The 19,900-nt window shown below is 45.2% G+C and overlaps 1 protein-coding gene and 1 pseudogene across 1 annotated transcript in view; both read left to right on the plus strand.

Annotated features, from left to right (window-relative positions):
• The window catches only part of LOC126353994 (synaptotagmin-14), a 559,379-nt gene that overhangs the window by 89,719 nt on the left and 449,760 nt on the right, over positions 1 to 19,900 (plus strand). The window lies entirely within an intron of this gene.
• On the plus strand, positions 16,351 to 16,468 carry LOC126290505 (5S ribosomal RNA; annotated as a pseudogene).

The raw sequence follows: 19,900 nt of genomic DNA on the forward strand, positions 1-19,900 counted from the left end.
TCAGGGCCCATTGTTTTAGTAACGCAGGTATCAAGTTAAATGTGAAGCCTGATCTGTAAGGTAAACGAGCGCGAAAGCAATTTATCACACGTTCGTAGTGAAGTCAGCAACTGCGATAGGCTCCAACTCTGGTTTGTTCTCACCCCGTCTGCATGTGGGAGGCCTCATTAGTCCCTAGTGTGTAATCTAGCAGCAGCCTGTTTAATCAAATTTTTAATATTTTTAACTTCCAAATATATCATTAAAATATAAGGTCTACTGTAAATTTCAATTGCAACTTTGTGGATTGTGTGGAGACGTTCATACGTGTTTTATTGACCAAGTTCCAAGTTACAGCTTCGTAGCAAAGGTCAGGTGAACGAAGGATCAACAAAGTGATTTGAAGCCGAGTTTAGCGTCCCTGAAGCTCACCTGGAGACCCCGTGTAGAGAGATACAGGCTGAAGAGCTAGATACTGAAGGTTTCTTCTGCCAAGTTCGTAATGGAGATGATCTTTTACAGTGCAACAAACACTTTATCGTCAAAAACGAGCATATGCTAATTAAAAGAACTATGTACCAGTATTTCTAGGCACAGGATGATCTCTCCCTTCCAAAGAGGTGTCCTAGCAGAAAGTCCTTTCACTGTATTTCTATCCAGCTTGTATTCTCTACGTGGGGACTCCAGGAATGCTTCAAGGACGCAAAACTTGCCTGCAATTCACTATCTAGGACCTACACCGCGTCTGGGGGTGCCAACGTCGCCGACAGGCAGCATGTCTGTCACAGTAGAGAGCGCTGTTGGCGAGTACTGTTTTCCTTCACCAAGTGACGTGCCCTCGCAGCGCCACGCAGATATCCGTCGGCCCCCACCTAATTTGGCCACTGACGGACCGTGCAAAGTCAGTTACGCCATACACCTCGAGACGGCAGTACCAGTAGTTCGCCGGCGCTTCAGTCTGAAACCACGTGACCGCTATGGTCGCAGGTTCGATTCCTGCCCGGGCATGGATGTGTGTGATGTCCTTATGTTGGTTAGGTTTAAGTAGTTCTGAGTTCTAGGGGACTGATGACCTCAGATGTTAAGTCCCATAGTGCTCAGAGCCATTTTGAACCAGTAGTTCCGCCCAGCTGGCCCCACAGCTACAAGTTGGCAGCAGCTGCAGTTTCGTCTCAGCACTCTACACCAGCGGACCCGGTCACAAGCAGCACGTCAGCCGCCTCGCACTGGCAGCAGCGGCTCCTTTGCGTCCCAGCTTTTCATGCCGCCGCCTACCACTGGTCTAGGATTCGTCATGTAGGCACTGTAGACTCACCACAGAAAACGTCATAGGAGAGACATTTCTGATGTATGTAGTTGTGGGGGTATTCATCCATGAACTGAGTTTTTATTGCCTTAATAAACGGTTATTCTTGTAAAGATTCTTCGATCACTCAGAAATGTTCAAATGCCTGTGAATTCCTAAGAGACCAAACTGCCGAGGTCATCGGTCCCTAGACTTACACACTACTTAAAGTAACTTAAACTAAATTATGGCAAGATCAACACACACAAAAAGGACTCGAACCTCCGGCCGGAGGGGCCGCGCAGTCCGTGGCATGGCGCCTCTGACCACGCGGCCACTCCGCGCGGCTTTCGATCACTCCTCAGTACGAGGATACTTCAGTTGGCAATTGCATATTATGGCCGTCGAGTGCCTCTCGGCAGCCTACAACCTGCACCAAAGCGGGAAATACAGTTGCAGATAACAGCATGCCTATTGCCAGTAATGACTGTGTGTCTGGCAAACGTCCAGTGTGCCTGTCGTCGTCTAATGAAACTGGAGGCTTCACTATCTTTGTCCCGCTATCAGTAACATCTCTAACTGTAGTGAAATTGTGGTCTAGAATGGGGTAGCATTAGAAATACTACCTCACAGACCTTTATTTCTCGTTCATTGTTCAGTGGGATGCTAAGGACATTCAGCTGACTGCAGCAGCGCGTTTTAAGCAATCTAGCCCAGCGCCAATTCCGTGGTTCCGGAATAGCGCCTCCGCATGGGCATCAGTCCAGCCGTAACACGTATTGCTCCGCTAAAACACAGCAGGCTGCCTTAGGCAAGATCGTCATGTGGAAGCGGATTGCAAAACTGATTGCGGCGGCATTGTTGGTGAGCAGGCAGGCGGAAGTTCAGACAATACAACATGACCTAGCTCCCGGACATGGCCGCACATCCATTACTCCGTTTGCAACTTGCATACTATTTCTCTTTAGTACATTGTACTGTTTTCCCGTCTTCGTAAGGAATTTTACACGCCAGGAACACAGTTTAGGATATCGCTCTGAGCGTGAAATGCGGCTTACTAGGCACTGTTTTCATTGATATTGTTGTCAATATATTTAAATGTATAGTAGTATTCAGCGGCCGCTTGTAGAAGATTCATGGCCTGAGCGCTGTTCGGCATAATCTTATTTATTCAAATCTGTAAATCTAGGCTTGTTTGTTATGGTTTGCTTATTTGTGTGAAGTACGGCGGGCGTTCAATAAGTAAGGCAACATTTTCTCGGCCAATTTCGGTTGAAAAAGGGATGAATTTGTTGTGGGACATCGGAGAATATTCCTGCTTCAGTTTCTACAGTTTCATGAAGTTCTGATAGGTGGCAGTGCTTTACTTAGCCTTCAAAATGGCGTCCATAACGGAGGTGGGCTCCAAGGGGGGATCTGTCAATGAGTTTCTTTTGCCGGAAAACCAGAGCAGCACAGATACTCATAGTCACTTGCAGGATGTCTACGGAGACCAGGCAGTGAACGAAAGCACGATAAGCCGTTGGGCGAGGTGCCTATCACATCCCAACAAGGTCGCGCAAACCTATTCGATCTGTGCGCCACCCGGCTGCACACAGCTGTTACTCCTGTAAGGTTTAAATGTTGGACACTCTCATTCGAGGTAATCGACAGAAAACAAACACCTCGGTGCTCAACTGGACGTCTGTTGGTAGTGCCAGTTGGAGTACTCAAATGCGTGTGTCTGCTGGGTTCCTCTCCCATAGAGAGCAACGGAGAATCATTTGTGCGGAACTGCTAGCACGTAACGAGGCTGATCGTGACAATGTTTTGTCGAATATTGTCGTGGGCGATGAGAAATGGGTTCATCACTTCGAACCGGAAACAATACGGCAGGCTATTTAGTGGCGACATACCACCTCTCCTCCGAAGAAAAAGTGCAAAGCCGCGCACTCAGCCTGTAGTCATAGCGATGGCCTTCTGGGAGTCTGGAGGGATTATTCTGTTTGATGTCCCCCTGATTGCGCAACGATCAACTTGGAACTTTATTGTGCTTCCCTCAAAGAAACTGAAGAAACGACTTCAATGTGTTCGTACCACAAAAATGCAAACGAACTTCTCCTTCTCCATGACAATGCAACACCTCACAGTCTACGCACCAGAGAGGAGTTCACAAAACTTCATTGTACTGTCCTTCCTCATCTACCCTACAGCGCGGAACTCTCATCTTCCGACTTCAGTCTGTTTGGCCCGTTGAAGGATGCACTCCGGGAGAAGTAGAACGTAGATAATATTGAGGATATTGATGCAGCAAAACGATCACTCCGATGTCGGCCAGTAGAGTGGTACCTTGCGGTCATACAGGCCCTCCCTGTAAGGTGGAGGAAGGTCGTCGCATTGAAGGCAGATTATACTGAAAAATGAGGTTTGCAACCAAGTGAATAGAGAATAATATGGTGAATTGGAATCGTTAGTGAAGCTTACCTGCTTTACTTACTGAACGTCCCTCGTAAAAGATCCGCCTCAGTTGCGCTAATTTTCTGGTCTTTACCCACGTTTCGGCTAGAGTAATCCAGCCTTCTTCAGAAGCATAAAGTTACTATATCATGCCAGAGTAAGGCACAGTCAACATTAAAATTTAAAACCTATAGCACCGTGGTACCATGTCGAATTAAAACTATTTAACTGAAGTCGAGCCCCGGTATCACTTCACCACGCGGTCGGTTGGCAGCAGCAACCACGTTGGCACTGACCGTTGCACGCGGAATTGACACGGGTGAAGTGACGCCGGGGCTTGACTTCAGTCAAGTAGTTTCAATTCGACATGGTACCACGGTACTATAGGTTTTAGTTTTTAATGTTGACTGTGTCTTAGTCTGGCATGTTATAGTAATTTTATACTTCTGAAGAAAGCTAGATTATTCTAGCCGAAACCTGGGTAAAGGCCACAAAATTTGCGCAAGTGAGGAGGATTTTGCAATATCTTAGTCTATCACAGTTGCTGCCGGGGCTGCAACATGCTACAATTTCTTAGCTCCCTCGTAAATGCTGCAAAGGGTAGCGGAGTACGTGTGGGGTGCACATGGGGTTTTTTTAGGTTAGAGAATTCCCTCCCTAGGCCCGACAAGACGCCTCCTGAGACGCGGCAAGGCAGGAGTAGGCAAAATGCAACAAGGAATAACAATATTAATGTGCTAATAGTAAACTGCAGGAGCGTCTATAGAAAGGTCCCAGAACTGCTCTCATTAATAAACGGTCACAACGCCCATATGGTACTAGGAACAGAAAGTTGGCTGAAACCAGACGTAAACAGTAATGAAATCCTAAACTCTGATTGGAATGTATACCGCAGAGATAGGCTGGACAGTGAAGGGGGAGGCGTGTTTATAGCGATAAGAAGTGCAATAGTATCGAAGGAAATTGACAGAGATCCGAATTGTGAAATGATTTGGGTGAAGGTCACGGTTAAAGCAGGCTCAGACATGGTAATTGGATGTCTCTATAGGCCCCCGGGCTCAGCAGCTCTTGTGGCTCAGCACCTGAAGAATAATTTGGAAAATATTTCGAGTAGATTTCCCCACCATGTTATAGTTCTGGGTGGAGATTTTAATTTGCCGGATATAGACTGGGAGACTCAAACGTTCATAACGGGTGGCAGGGACAAAGAATCCAGTGAAATATTTTTAAGTGCTTTATCTGAAAACTACCTTGAGCAGTTAAACAGAAAACCGACTCGTGGCGATAATATATTAGACCTTCTGGTGACAAACAGACCCGAACTATTTGAATCAGTTAATGCAGAACAGGGAATCAGCGATCATAAAGCGGTTACTGCATCGATGATTTCAGCCGTAAATAGAAATATTAAAAAAGGTAGGAAGATTTTTCTGTTTAGCAAAAGTGACAAAAAGCAGATTACAGAGTACCTGAGGGCTCAACACAAAACTTTTGTCTCAAGTGCAGATAGTGTTGAGGATCAGTGGACAAAGTTCAAAACCATGGTACAATATGCGTTAGATGAGTATGTGCCAAGCAAGATCGTAAGAGATGGAAAAGAGCCTCCGTGGTACGACAACCGAGTTAGAAAACTGCTGCGGAAGCAAAGGGAACTTCACAGCAAACATAAACATAGCCAAAGCCTTGCAGACAAACAAAAATTACGCGAAGCGAAATGTAGTGTGAGGAGGGCTATGCGAGAGGCTTTCAATGAATTCGAAAGTAAAGTTCTATGTACTGACTTGGCAGAAAATCCTAAGAAATTTTGGTCTTATGTCAAAGCGGCAGGTGGATCAGAACAAAATGTCCAGACACCCTGTGACCAAAATGGTACTGAAACAGACGATGACAGACTAAACGCCGAAATACTAAATGTCTTCTTCCAAAGCTGTTTCACAGAGGAAGACTGCACTGTGCTTCCTTCTCTAGATTGTCGCACAGTTGACAAAATGGTAGATATCGAAGTAGACGACAGAAGGATAGAGAAACAATTAAAATCGCTCAAAAGAGGAAAGGCCGCTGGTCCTGATGGGATACCAGTTCGATTTTACACAGAGTACGCAAAGGAACTTGCCCCCCTTCTTGCAGCGGTGTACCGTAGGTCTCTAGAAGAGCGAAGCGTTCCAAAGGATTGGAAAAGGGCACAGGTCATCCCCGTTCTCAAGAAGGGACGTCGAACAGATGTGCAGAACTATAGACCTATATCTCTAACGTCGATCAGTTGTAGAATTTTGGAACACGTATTATGTTCGAGTATAATGTCTTTTCTGGAGACTAGAAATCTACTCTGTAGGAATCAGCATGGGTTTCGAAAAAGACGATCGTGTGAAACCCAGCTCGCGCTATTCGTCCACGAGACTCAGAGGGCCTTAGACACGGGTTCACAGGTAGATGCCGTGTTTCTTGACTTCCGCAAGGCGTTTGACACAGTTCCCCACAGTCGTTTAATGAACAAAGTAAGAGCATACGGACTATCAGATCAATTGTGTGATTGGATTGAGGAGTTCCTAGATAACAGAACGCAGCACGTCATTCTCAATGGAGAGAAGTCTTCCGAAGTAAGAGTGATTTCAGGTGTGCCGCAGGGCAGTGTCATAGGACCGTTGCTATTCACAATATACATAAATGACCTGGTGGATGACATCGGAAGTTCACTGAGGCTTTTTGCAGATGATGCTGTGGTGTATCGAGAGGTTGCAACAATGGAAAATTGTACTGAAATGCAGGAGGATCTGCAGCGAATTGACGCATGGTGCACGAAATGGCAATTGAATCCCAACGTAGACAAGTGTAATGTGCTGCGAATACATAGAAAGATAGGTCCCTTATCATTTAGCTACAAAATAGCAGGTCAGCAACTGGAAGCAGTTAATTCCATAAATTATCTGGGAGTACGCATTAGGAGTGATTTAAAATGGAATGATCATATAAAGTTGCTCGTCGGTAAAGCAGATGCCCGACTGAGATTCATTGGAAGAATCCTAAGGAAATGCAATACGACAACAAAGGAAGTAGGTTACAGTACGCTTGTTCGCCCAATGCTTGAATACTGCACAGCAGTGTGGGATCCGCACCAGGTAGGGTTGATAGAAGAGATAGAGAAGATCCAACGGAGAGCAGCGCGCTTCGTTACAGGATCATTTAGTAATTGCGAAAGCGTTACGGAGATGATAGATAAACTCCAGTGGAAGACTCTGCAGGAGAGACGATCAGTAGCTCGGTACGGGCTTTTGTTAAAGTTTCGAGAACATACCTTCACCGAAGAGTCAAGCAGTATATTGCTCCCTCCTACGTATATCTCGCGAAGAGACCATGAGGATAAACTGAGAGAGATTAGAGCCCACACAGAAGCATACCGACAATCCTTCTTTCCACGTACAATACGAGACTGGAATAGAAGGGAGAACCGATAGAGGTACTCAGGGTACCCTCCGCCACACACCGTCAGGTGGCTTGCGGAGTACGGATGTAGATGTAGATGTAGATGTAGAAACATTTCACGATAAATTATACAAATTGTTTAATAAAGAGTCTTTTTTGTAATTTCATAGATTTTGTAGGTATACAAATAAAATTTAGTTTACTGTTGAATAACATCTACTATAAAAGCTAGAGCAGAGTTCGATTATAGCCAGTCTATATTCCGATATTTGTGTGATTAATAAAGTATTAACAGTGGCGTGTTTATCCCTTGCTTCTTGCAAGTTACATTTTTACTGTTTCACAACAGCAAACCACACCGAAATGCTGAAGCCTCTCCTGCAGCATCTGCCACTGGATTTGGACGAGTACCGCCATTACATTTTTACTCTTACTAAACGTGCTGTTTGTACTTCGGTTAGCGGGAAACGATCACCGCCGGTCAATTGCTCGGATAACCTCGTATTAATTAATGGGGCTGCCGTCGACTAACAGTGGAAGGAAGGGTTCCGGTGCAGACAATCACTTGTAAATTCACCAATAGACAACAACTACTGGTTAGCATCCAGAAGCATCTTCTCACTATGGAGTGTAGAACAAATCGCGCCCCACGAGCACACGCCATAGGGCAGTGGGAGTTTTACGGCTGCAAGAACATCAGCATTAGACAAGCGAATTGCGGAGAGCGGCCGTCAGGAGCGATGAGTCGTTTTACACATTGGTAGAGGCTGACGCAATGATGCGGGTGCGTCGATAATCACATGAGGCTACGCACTCTCGTCATGAGCACTGCGGGAGTCCACCCCTCTGTTCCGAAGGGGTGGCCGCGCCATTAACTTGCAGCTGCCGACAGGCACACTTTAAGTGTTCTCGCTACTGTCTCTGTACCACACAGCATTGCATAGTAGTCCTCACACATAGTAGGCGCAGGGAAACTTCATCATAATCAGGCATGCGCGATTATACGCAGTGCCATTAAACGTATGTCAGAAGAGCCAACCAGAAAAGGTTTCACACAATATAACTGCAGGAACAGTTCCTTATCATTAGAATGTTTGATTATACGCAATACCATCACGCAAACGAATAAGCAAACATCTCATTAAAACTTTACTTAACTGATTTTGAGGTACTGTTAGCTTTCCTAATCACATCTACATCTACATCATCTACATCACTACTCTGCAATTCACATTTAAGTGCTTGGCAGAGGGTTCATCGAACCACAATCATACTATCTCTCTACTATTCCACTCCCGAACAGCGCGTGGGAAAAACGAACACCTAAACCTTTCTGTTCGAGCTCTGATTTCTCTTATTTTATTTTGATGATCATTCCTACCTATGTAGGTTGGGCTCAACAAAATATTTTCGCATTCGGAAGAGAAAGTTGGTGACTGAAATTTCGTAAAAAGGTCTCGCCGCGACGAAAAACGTCTTTGCTGTAATGACTTCCATCCCAACTCGTGTATCATATCTGTCACACTCTCTCCCCTATTACGTGATAATACAAAACGAGCTGCCCTTTTTTGCACCCTTTGCACATAATAAAGAGAATAAACAACAAGAGGCAAAACACAGCTACAAGTACCTCCCAAGACTACACTACTTCAAGAAAGAGGAGGAAGAAAATTTTATACTTGCATAATATTTTCGAATAGGTTGTCCGGAGACTGACATACATTCCAAGTGTTTCTTTCTGGCTAAGCGTGGTGGCATTTATTTTGGTTTGGTTAATGCTTTGTTTATGTGATAATTTCTTTTTCAGCTCTCTGTGTTCTTCAAATTCAAATGTGTGTGATATCTTATGGGACTTAACTGCTAAGGTCATCAGTCCCTAAGCTTACACACTACTTAACCTAAATTATCCGAAGGACAAACACACACATCCATACCCGAGGGAGGACTCGAACCTCCGCCGGGACTCTCTGTGTTTTCTATGTTCGTCGCATTACTGGTCACAGTGATATAACCTGTACATATGACCACATGTAGACTCCACAGCTGTAGCACTCGTGGCGTGCAAGATAGGCATTTATGCATAAAATTAAGCTGTTGGAATTCATCTCCCATACCTCTCTGTAGTCATTTACAGTACAGTCCAATACAGGCTAACTACTACCGTTTTCTCCTCCCCTACTCCGCCATTTTCCCAGGTATGGGCCAAGTTATTTTGCATGCACTCAGGTGGGGAACGCTTACATGAAATGACATAGGACCCTGATAAATTTACCACTGTCGATCACTACCGAATAATATGGGAAACTGTTGATCAATCGTGAACAGCCATTTGTTCATTTGCAGCATCCCTCAAGTGGCTTGTACTTTCAGTAAGGCAATGCGCCAACTGATAGCAGAGGCCAATTTTGACTTTCACCCACATTCTCCCTTGCTCAAATCACAGGGCCTCATGACCTGAGTGTTGTTTAGAATGTGTGTGACATGGAGAGTGAGACAAAATTCCGTGATTTTCGTGTAGCCTTCTGCTACAGGCATGGCTAAGCACTCTGCTTGCCTGTGGTGCTCTTGCACACGTGCCAGTCTCACTGCCGCGTATACGGGGAAGAGCGGGAAAATGCAAAAGTGCCGTATGTGGGATGCGGCTTTATTTCATATTTTTCACCAACACAGACAAAACAAACTTTAAGTATTATTTAATTATTTCTGGCGAGCTGGAGACATAATAAAATTTATATCTGGCACAAACTGGCAGCATATAGACAGACGCAGACAGTTTCGCAAGGTGTTCGTCGCTCTGATCACCACGTAATCGTGACTTATTTATTTTCATAATCGCACATGTGTTGATCGAAAGATTGTTATCACATTTGCAACCTTATTATGGAGAAATGGAAACCTCCCAAGAAAAATAACGTATAACTTCTGGAGAGTTTTAACGTAACAGACTTTGAGTCTTTAACGAGAGTTACATTTCACGTCGACTGATTCCGTCTGCAGATGCACATGGGACATTTCAACAGAAATGGCAAACAGTCTCGAAGACTTCTCAAAGACACATTTAAGATTGTTTCAACGGTTTAGAAATCCAGTCCTGGAATTGTCAATATTCGCCTTTTCTTTAACGCCATTGAGCTTACGGAAATGGGCAGTTTTACTTGTCAGAAGTTGTCCCTCCCATTACTCGATTTTCTTTTGAAACGCAACCATTTCCCCATAAAATCAGAAATAATTTGCTTCTCACCTTGCAATGTCTTACTGAGGGCAAGCTGCTGTCAAATCCCTTTAGAATCCTAGTTTGCAATTCATTCCAGATCTTCTAATTTTCTTGCTTTCCTTTTTCCTTCAGGACTTCAACAATAGCGGATCACAAATCGAAAATTCGTTCCAGCCATGTTCTTTGAGTTAACCAAAGTACAATGCAGTAATATTTAACGTCTCATTGCTTTCGTTCAATTCCATTAAAAACCGTTGTGACTAATGAAATAATAAGGCTTGTGACTTCAGAAGATTTACTATTCGCACCACGAATTGTCTCACGTGTTCCACGCGTGATGTTTTGTTTACAGGGAGTGCTTGACGTAGAGAAAAATAAATCGTTATAATTTTTAGTTCTTTCATTGTCAACTAAATCTTTAAATTCTTTCCGCGTGGCGTTGTAATACCGCCTCATAACAAATTTGCGATGCCCGTCGGTTATAGGACTGCTTAATAGATTTTGAGAGTTCTTATCCTTCTCGTCTGTGATTCCCACTTACTTTTAAAGGACAGCGACGATAGATCTTTGGACTGCCTCTTTTGGCGCAGCCACTGGACCTATGAATTTCTTTTATAACACAAACAAATACGGATGGATAAACAGCGCTTACGCCACGATCCTGCTGAGCTGAATAAAGTCGTGCCCAGCTAAATAAGCCACAACAAACGTCGGAAGAAATTTGCGCATTGCACTGCTATTTGAAATGTCGCGCTGTACTGAGAACGATCGAGCAAAGCCGAGATGTACCAAGTGGTGCCGCATGAAGGCCGGGTCTCGGACGTCACGCGTGGAGTCCTGCACACCGTGGCCGACCCTGCTCTACTAGGCAGGTCCCCTCATTCAGCAGCTCACAAGTGATTTTTTCTTTGTGGGCTTACCTGACCACTTCAGCTGAATGACTGCTTCTGAATATTTCTTATGCCGAACATCACAATTCTGTCATGGCCAGTTTGACGACTGTCTTTTTGTAAAACTTGGTTTATAATGCTTACCTCATTAATAAAACTCAGAAACGTGGAAAAGCCACTGATGAAGACGAAATAATCGATTTCCGTGTATTTAAAATTACGCCGCAATATCAAGGAACCTCCTAGAGTTAGCATTCCTCATTTTTCAGAATAAATTTCAGTCGTCAGCTGCAAATATACTCTTCCTTCGCTTTAATGGTTTGGACAAGTTAATTTTGCCTCTTCAGAAGCCTACAAAATTGGGGATGTTATAAATATTTAGACTGCGGCTATTCATTTACGTAAAGTATAAGAAGTGTATTACAGAAACTTAGTTTAGCTGGATCAGTATTTTCTTCATAGAGACATAATGCCATGTTATGTCCAAAATAGTAATATTGTGTGATTATTGTTAGCGCAGATTGATAGATTGGTAATTTACGGCAACTAAATCACATCTATGTACATGTCAAGCTTAAAGTGGAAATTTTGCATATAGTTGACAAGGGAATGAATCTTTTGGAATAATTTCAAATATATAAACAGCCCCAGCTAAATTAAAAAGATTTGTTGAATGATCAACTTGCGATAATCAATAGACATTATTTTGATTGGATTGCAGCTCTTACATATTAGAACCATGTGTCATGTTTTTTCAAATGCATTACGCATAACTTCTTTATATACCTTAGTTATACTTTTTATATGCTTTTATACATGTTCCTTGCTGCTGAACGACAGCTTTACATTCACAAAGATATGATTCTGTTACTGTAACCACACACAATATGCATGTTTTTGGACATATCATGACATTACGTTTCTATGAAGAAGATACTGACACCTACTAAACCAATACAAAGTAAGTTTCTGTAATAGACTTCTTACACTTTTCATAAATTATAGCCAAGTTTTAATGATTTCTTTTACCTCTACATTTGTAGGCTTCTCAAGATTACATTCTGTCGATAGAAAAATATATTTGCAACGACGACTGAAATATATACAACAGTTGCTGAAAAATAGCAATAAAATAATTAGACATTTTACACTTCATCTCAGAGACACACCTAAAGTGTCAATAACCGCTCGAGCGTGCACCATTCAGACACTGGCATACACAAGATTCATCTGAGCAGAGAATGTTCCCCATCTTCACGGTATACTTTGACGTCTGTCCGCTATTATATGTCGAGTACTTCATCGGTAAGAGTGAGCAAGGGTTCTTGCCTCAAAAAAGTGCACCTAATACACATACTAAGTCTTCCTCTCGACCCTTTCATTTGCAAACTAGTGTAGCGTAGCGAAGCAATTTTGACCCTCTAAGAGACGTGTCAGTGTACCCATCCTGTCAGTGTAGTATTTTGGCCGCCATTACTCCCATAGTTGCAAACCGTCTCCCACTGTAAATATATCCGTACGATAATACAAAGCTGCCACCTCCATCATTTGCTTCACACGGTGATCTTTAGGTACTTGACAGATAGAAGTTACACAGACGGAAAAGAATCGCAACACTAAGAAGGAGTTGTGCGAGATAAACGAAAGTTGGCAGGTGTGTTTCTACATCTGAAAGATAACGTCTATTCAGATTTCAAGCTCGTCGCTTAAAAGACGCTAGAAGCGCAACTATGAGGACGCAAATCAGTTATGCTTTAAAGGCGCACTGTAATGGCCGTGAGCGTTAGTTACCTTTGAAATTGGACGCACTGAGCTGGCTGATGTCAGTCAAGAATGTCTTTAAGACGACGAAGACGCCATTATCAGCACCTCACTGAGTTTGAACGAGGTCGTGTAATGGGGCTACGAGAAGCTGACCGTTCCTCCTACCATGTTTCAGAAAGACGTGGCAGGAATTTAGTCTCTGTACATAAGTGCTGGTAGCAGTGGTCACGAGAATTTACGGTCGCAAAAAGTCGGGGCTCCGGACTGCCACCTGAAACCTCTGAGAGGGAAGACCATCCTGTTCGACCTGTGGGTCTCGCTTATCGTATTGCCTCTGCAGCACCAATTTGAGCAGCAGCTGGCACCACAGTGACACAATGAAGTGTTACAAATCGGTAATTTCAAGGAAAGCTCCGAGCCAGACGACCTGAAGTGTGTATTCCACTGACCCCAAACCACCTCCGTTTGCAACATCGGTGATGCCAAGCGACAGCTCATTGGAGGACGAACTGAAGATCTGTTGTGTTTTCTGATGAAAGCCGGCTCTGCCTCGGTGCCAGTGACAACTGAGTGTTGGCTAGAAGGAGGCCACTTGACGACCTGCAGCCAACCTGTCTGCATGTACACACACTGGACCTACACCTGGAGTTATAGTCTGGGGTACGATTCCATATGACAGCAGGAGCTCTCTCGTGGCTGTCCCACTCACTCTGATTGCAAATTTGAATCTCAGTCTTGTGATGTGACCTGTTGTGCTACCATTCATGAACAGTATTCCAGGATGCGTTTTCCAACAGGATAACGCTCGATCAAATTCTTCTCTTTGTGACTCAACATGCTCTACAGGGTGTCGACATATTGCCTTGACCTGCCCCATAACCAGACCTGTCTCCAATCGAGTACATATGGGACATCATAAGACAACAATGCCCGTGTCATCCACAAAAAGCATTAGCCGTCCCTGTATTGACTGACCAAGTGAAATAGGCATGGAAATCCATCCTAGGTACATCTCACACTAGTACGATATAATGCGTGTAAGTCGGGATCCTGGTGATTACACTGTTTGTTACACTACTGGCCATTAAAACACCAAGAAGAAATGCAGATGATAAACGGGTATTCATTGGACAAATATATTATACTAGAACTGACATGTGATTACATTTTCACGCAATTTGGGTGCATAGATCCTGAGAAATCAGTGCCCAGAACAACCACCTCTGGCCGTAATTACGGGCTTGATACGCCTGGACATTGAGTCAAACAGAGCTTGGATGGCATGTACAGGTACAGGTGCCCATGCAGCTTCAACATGATATCACAGTTCATCAAGAGTAGTTAGTGGCTTATTGTGACGAGCCAGTTGCTCGACCACCATTGACCAGACGTTTTCAGTTGGTGAGAGATCTAGAGAATGTGTTATGGCCAGGGCAGCAGTCGAACATTTTCTGTATCCAGAAAGCCCCGTACATGACCTGGAACACGCGGTCGTGCATTAATATGCTGAAGTGTAGGGTTTCGGAGGGATCGAATGAAAGGTAGAGCCACGGGTCGTAACACAACTGAAATGTAATATCCACTGTTCAAAGTGCTGTCAATGCGAACCAGAGGTGCCGATATGTGTAACTAATGGCACCCCATACCATCAAGCCGGGTGATCCGCCAGAATGGCGATGACGAATACACGCTTCCAATGTGCCTTCACCGCGATGTCGCCAAACACATCATCATGATGTTGTAAACAGAACCTGGATTCATCCGAAATAATGACGTTTTGCCATTCTTGCACCCAGGTTCGTCGTTGAGTACACCATCGCAGGCGCTCCTGTCTGTGATGCAGCGTCAAGGGTAACCGCAGCCATGGTCTCCGAGCTGATAGTCCATGCTGCTGCAAACGTCGTCGAACTGTTCGTGCAGCTGGTTGTTGTCTTGCCAACGTCCCCATCTGTTGACTCAGGGATCGAGACGTGGCTGAACGATCCGTTACAGCCATGTGGATGAGATGCCTGTCATCTCGACTGCTAGTGATACGAGGCCGTTGGGATCCAGCACGGCGTTCCGTATTACCCTCCTGAACCCACCGATTCCATATTCTGCTAAGAGTCATTGGATCTCGACTAACGTGCGCAGCAATGTCGCGACACGATAAACTGCAATCGCGATAGGCTACAGTCCGACATTTAACAAAGTCGGAAACGTGATGGTACGCATTTCTCCTCCTTACACGAGGTGTCAGAACAACGTTTCACCAGGCAACGCCGGTCAACTGCTGTCTGTGTATGAGAAATGGTTTGGAAACTTTCGTCATGTCAGCGTGTTGTAGGTGTCGCCTCCGGCGCCAGGCTTGTGTGAATGCTCTGAAAAGCTAATCATTTGCATACTACAGCATCTTCTTCCTGTCGGTTGAATTTCGCGCCTTTAGCACGTCATCTTCGTGGTGCAGCAATTTTAATAGCCAGTAGTGTATCAATGTATCAGGATTTCACATTTGCAACGGCTCATCTCGCACTTACATTAATCTGTGATCTTGGAATGTAAATCACTTAAATGTGTTACCTAGACAAATGTATTCACGAAATTTCATTTCTCTACATTATTTGTTGGTGTCGCGATTTTTCCCGTCATTGTTTATTTGTAGAAGTCCACTCCTTGTAAAGCGCTGGTTTCATGACAGGATATCTTTTAGATTGGTGATAAGAAGGCGGGTACGGTGGGTGCAGGAGAAGCCTCCGGTGTCAGCCGGAGGCGCCCTGAATGGATTGCTGCGGCTGGGGGTGAGACAGGGGGCCAGGGCCCAGAGCTGTCCGCAGCCGCAGAGGCGCCGGACCGCAGCGGCAGCGGGCGCCAACGGCGCCGCCCACGCAGCCCGCGCTCTCGCCTCGCCTCGCAACAGGTGGCCCGCCGCCTGGCCTGGCCTTCACCACCAGGACGCTCCCTTTTTTAACGTCGACCTTTACACCACTCAGCTCCGCCAATGCTGACGTACACGGTTACGTCTCTATAGTCACGTCGCACTCGCCTGTTTCGAGCCTCTGCCATCAACTCTGGTCTGCACTGCCCTACCCTACTCTCGTCGTTCCCGCGGTATCCGTAAACCACTTAAGTTGGTTCGTTCGAAGAAGATAAAGTCGATTTCGTTCTCAATCCTTAACAGATCTGTGCTTGTTCTCTAAAAGACCTAGTTTTTCTCCTCTCTTTCGACTACAGATTACATTACATAATTTTCATCTTTTAACTATGAGTTATTCCTGTGTGAAGTGCTCTAGATATTTCTACGGATAACGTGACTTTATCAACATATATTACTTATACTGTCTTAAGCAACTTGTTTCAATTTCTAAACAGTATTATAACATATAGGCAACGGCCTTGCCGCGGTGGATACACCGGTTCCCGTCAGATCACCGAAGTTAAGCGCTGTCGGGCGTGGCTGGCACTTGGATGGGTGACCATCCAGGCAGCTATCCGCTGTTGCCATTTTTCGGGGTGCACTCAGCCTCGTGATACCAATTGAGGTGCTACTCGACCGAATAGTAGCGGCTCCGGTCACAGAAAACCATCATAACTACCGAAAGAGCGGTGTGCTGACTACACGCCCCACCTATTTCCATCCACACCTGAGGATGACACGGCGGTCGGATGGTCCCGATGGGCCGCTTGTGGCCTCAAGACGGAGTGATTTTTTATTATAATATATAAAGTAGCGATCAAAAGTTTTTGGTCGCCCTTGAAGAAAGTTGTGCATTTTACAAACTAATAGACAAACTAATAGACCAGCAAAACATATATTTTCTCTCTCTCTATCATTATGTACAATACATTATGGTTCAGATTTCAGCCTCTTAAAATTATCCATCCTTTGCTCTCAAAACGTCTGCACAAACTCTTGGCATACTGAAGTAAAGTTTTTGTAGTGTTTTTGTAGATATCGCAGTCCAACACTACTGTAAATTATCTTCAATATTAGGTGCCCTCACTTTTCTAGCCTCCTTGTCAAGTTCATCCCCTAAGAGTTCAATGGGTTTTGAGTCACGTGACTGACTTGGCACAGTCACATTCTCAGTTCCCCAACTTCTCTTTTCTAGTCATATATTCTCTGCACAGTTTATGTAGAAGCATATTTGAGTTGATTGCCTGTAGAACGAATCCCTTTTGCCTCATACAGCTGCAATGCTTATTAGTATCCTATGGTATTCTTCCATCAATTCTCACTAGATTACCGACATTATCACTCGTAAAACATCTTCTCACAGTAACGACACTCCGCCGTGCTTCATCGTTGGTGTCTCACACTGACGCTTCGTTCGTTCTTGAAGACGTCGACGAGCAGAAATTAAGCGATGGCTTTCAGATACTTCAAACTTAGATTCGTCATGAGTAACACATTGGATTATTGCTGCACGCTCCACTTTTCACGTTGCTGTGACCATTGCAATCGCTTCACCTTCTTTTAGCTGCGTAATATACGAGGGTGATCCCAAAAGTAAGATCTCCAATTTTTTAAATATAAAAACACGTGTGTTTACAATAAAATGTACATAGTTTTGAAGCGTGATCATTTTTCTATTTTCCCACATAATCACCATTTCGGTCCATGCATCTTTGTACATCTTTTGGCCGCTATGCACCTCTATAAAACTTATTACACCTCGCTCACCGAAACGGAGTGTTGATACAAATATTAAAGCTGCTCCCATATTTTTCACCTCCTCGCGAATTTCGGGTGCAATACGTGTCCTCTGACTTTTATCTGTACACATATGAACTGATCTTCCCTGTATGATTTTTCTCGGGGCCTTCCTGGTCCGGAAACACTTGCGTTGGCACCAGTTTGTTTTGAATCACTGCAACGTATACGCCACTATAAATTGGACTATACCAACTGTTGTTGCTATTATCGTACTAGAATAGCCTTCCTGATGCAGAACTACATTTACAGCACGTTTTTCAATTCCAGTCTCCTGCTTCCGTCCCATTATGAGGTAATATGTTATGAATCTGATCAGGTATACAATCACATTGCTAGATCCACACAGTGTAGTGTAAACCAATACGAACTGATTGCTACGCAGACAGCAGAAGAAATGATGCATATTCGAATGGAATTACACTCCTGGAAATGGAAAAAAGAACACATTGACACCGGTGTGTCAGACCCACCATACTTGCTCCGGACTCTGCGAGAGGGCTGTATAAGTAATGATCACACACACGGCACAGCGGACACACCAGGAACCACTGTGTTGGCCGTCGAATGGCGCTAGCTGCGCAGCATTTGTGCACCGCCGCCGTCAGTGTCAGCCAGTTTGCCGTGGCATACGGAGCTCCATCGCAGTCTTTAACACTGGTAGCATGCCGCGACAGCGTGGACGTGAACCGTATGTGCAGTTGACGGACTTTGAGCGAGGGCGTATAGTGGGCATGCGGGAGGCCGGGTGGACGTACCGCCGAATTGCTCAACACGTGGGGCGTGAGGTCTCCACAGTACATCGATGTTGTCGCCAGTGGTCGGCGGAAGGTGCACGTGCCCGTCGACCTGGGACCGGACCGCAGCGACGCACGGATGCACGCTAAGACCGTAGGATCCTACACAGTGCCGTAGGGGACCGCACCGCCACTTCCCAGCAAATTAGGGACACTGTTGTTCCTGGGGTATCGGCGAGGACCATTCGCAACCGTCTCCATGAAGCTGGGCTACGGTTCCGCACACCGGTAGGCCGTCTTCTGCTCACGCCCCAACATCGTGCAGCCCGCCTCCAGTGATGTCGCGACAGGCGTGAATGGAGGGACGAATGGAGACGTGTCGTCTTCAGCGATGAAAGTCGCTTCTGCCTTGGTGCCAATGATGCTCGTATGCGTGCTTGGCGCCGTGCTGGTGAGCGCCACAATCAGGACTGCATACGACCGAGGCGTACAGGGCCAACACCCGGCATCATGGTGTGGGGAGCGATCTCCTACACTGACCGTACACCTCTGGTGATCGTCGAGGGGACACTGAATAGTGCACGGTACAGCCAAACCGTCATCGAACCCATCGTTCTACCATTCCGAGACCGGCAAGGGAACTTGCTGTTCCAAAAGGACAATGCACGTCCGCATGTATCCCGTGCCACCCAACGTGCTCTAGAAAGTGTAAGTCAACTACCCTGGCCAGCAAGATCTCCGGATCTGTCCCCCATTGAGCATGTTTGGGACTGGATGAAGCGTCGTCTCACGCGGTCTGCACGTCCAGCACGAACGCTGGTCCAACTGAGGCGCCAGGTGGAAATGGCATGGCAAGCCGTTCCACAGGACTACATCTAGCATCTCTACGATCGTCTCCATGGGAGAATAGCAGCCTGCATTGCTGCAAAAGGTGGATATACACTGTACTAGTGCCGACATTGTGCATGCTCTGTTGCCTGTGTCTATGTGCCTGTGGTTCTGTCAGTGTGATCATGTGATGTATCTGACCCCAGGAATGTGTCAATAAAGTTTCCCCTTCCTGGGACAATGAATTCACGGTGTTCTTATTTCAATTTCCAGGAGTGTATCTCAGGCAGAGGCACGTCGGTGTTGTTGTGGATACTCATCAGCGTCCCTCCAGGTGAGCAACCAGACAAAACACACAACAGAGCCGCTTAGTGTTTAAATTTTTATACTTGTTTTATTATCAGAATGCGGGTGTGATAGAATATTCAAAACGAAATCCCTGTTTTGACTACAAACCCATAATTGTGACAGGTGATCGAAAAGTTGACAGGCAGTGTACATCTACGACTACATCAGTGGTCCTAAGTCACCTAGCTGGATGTGACGAATGCTACTTCTGTTACCACTGTCACTCTAATTTCTCGAATTTTCTCATTGTGGTCATTTCGCGAGATGCGTGTGGGAGGAAGCAATATGTTGTCCGGCTCTTCCCGGAAC

Source organism: Schistocerca gregaria, chromosome 1 (assembly GCF_023897955.1).
Source record: "Schistocerca gregaria isolate iqSchGreg1 chromosome 1, iqSchGreg1.2, whole genome shotgun sequence".
Classification (NCBI taxonomy): domain Eukaryota; kingdom Metazoa; phylum Arthropoda; class Insecta; order Orthoptera; family Acrididae; genus Schistocerca; species Schistocerca gregaria.